Here is a 1189-nt window from a genome sequence, read left to right as displayed (position 1 = left end):
AGGACATAGGTTGCAAGTGCTATTCTGGGGTGAAGAGATTGGCACAGGGGAGGAATTCGTGGCAGGCCGAATCAAACCAGTCATAAGACTGATCACACAGTTCCCATAAACTTTGGGCCAGTTGGTTTCGCGTGGACTTACTGCCAAACAGTGTCCCAGAGGTGTTCCGTCGTATTCAGATCATGCGAATGTGGTGACCAAGATATGAACATGAGTTTATTATCACATTCCTTGAACCACTGTAGCACAGGTATGGCCTTGTGACATAGTCAGTTATATGAAGACAGTAACTGTTCTCGAAAGAACAGAATACTGATGATGACCGTGCAACTTTCCTCTGGAATAAATGATGACTAACTAAAACCCTCAGCTGCCGAGAGCTGTTGTTGATATACCTCGATGTGGACAGCTGAAAATGTGTGCCCCGACCGGGACTCGAACCCGGGATCTCCTGCTTACATGGCAGACGCTCTATCCATCTGAGCCACCGAGGACACAGCTGAATAGTGCGACTGCAGGGACTTATCCCTTGCACACTTCCCGTGAGACTCACATTCTCAACTGTCCACAATTCTACATATGTAATGTACCTTATAGACATTTGCCCATTCACCCATTACTCGCGCACGCTTTGGCGATTCCCGTAAGAGTTTGGGCAACCTGTGCGCATTCGCACAGAGGAAGGTCAATGGCTGGATAGCCTTTAACTATATATATGAGGACAGTAACTGTTCTCGAAAGAACAGAATACTGTTGATGACCGTGCAGCTTTCCCCTGGAATAAATGAGGGTTTCAGTTAGTCATCATTTATAGTCAGTTATGCTGCTGCCATCGTTGTCGGATATCTCTTCAAGCGTGAAGGGATGCAGGCTGTCCGCAGTTATTTACAGTAGTCTACAGCAGTCATGGAGCCTTTAATTACTACCACAAGCCCAGATAGATGTTCACAGTATTTTGCTGTCGCTTTAATATCGATATGTCAATGTTTTCCAAAAGGTATCGATATACGTCAGCCATGAGTTCCTCTGATGTATCGATATCGAAACAGCAACGTAGAGCGCCGATATCTCTGTTTCATTTTTTTTTTCACAGTTTTCAGTAAATATTTGAAATTGTAGTAGAATTTGATTTTACTTTTACTATGTGAGGGTGTCTTACTAGTTTTTGAGCTTTCATGACGTCCAGTCT

The 1189-nt window shown here is 44.2% G+C and overlaps 1 non-coding gene across 1 annotated transcript; it reads right to left on the bottom strand.

Moving 5' to 3' along the window:
• Positions 1-420: 420 nt before the first annotated feature.
• On the bottom strand, positions 421-494 carry Trnat-ugu (transfer RNA threonine (anticodon UGU)). The gene has a single exon. It is a non-coding gene; the product is annotated as a tRNA-Thr (tRNA).
• Positions 495-1189: the final 695 nt, after the last annotated feature.

The sequence above is a fragment of the Schistocerca cancellata genome, chromosome 1, assembly GCF_023864275.1.
Source record: "Schistocerca cancellata isolate TAMUIC-IGC-003103 chromosome 1, iqSchCanc2.1, whole genome shotgun sequence".
Taxonomy (NCBI): domain Eukaryota; kingdom Metazoa; phylum Arthropoda; class Insecta; order Orthoptera; family Acrididae; genus Schistocerca; species Schistocerca cancellata.
This window is presented reverse-complemented; position numbering and strand designations above follow the sequence as displayed.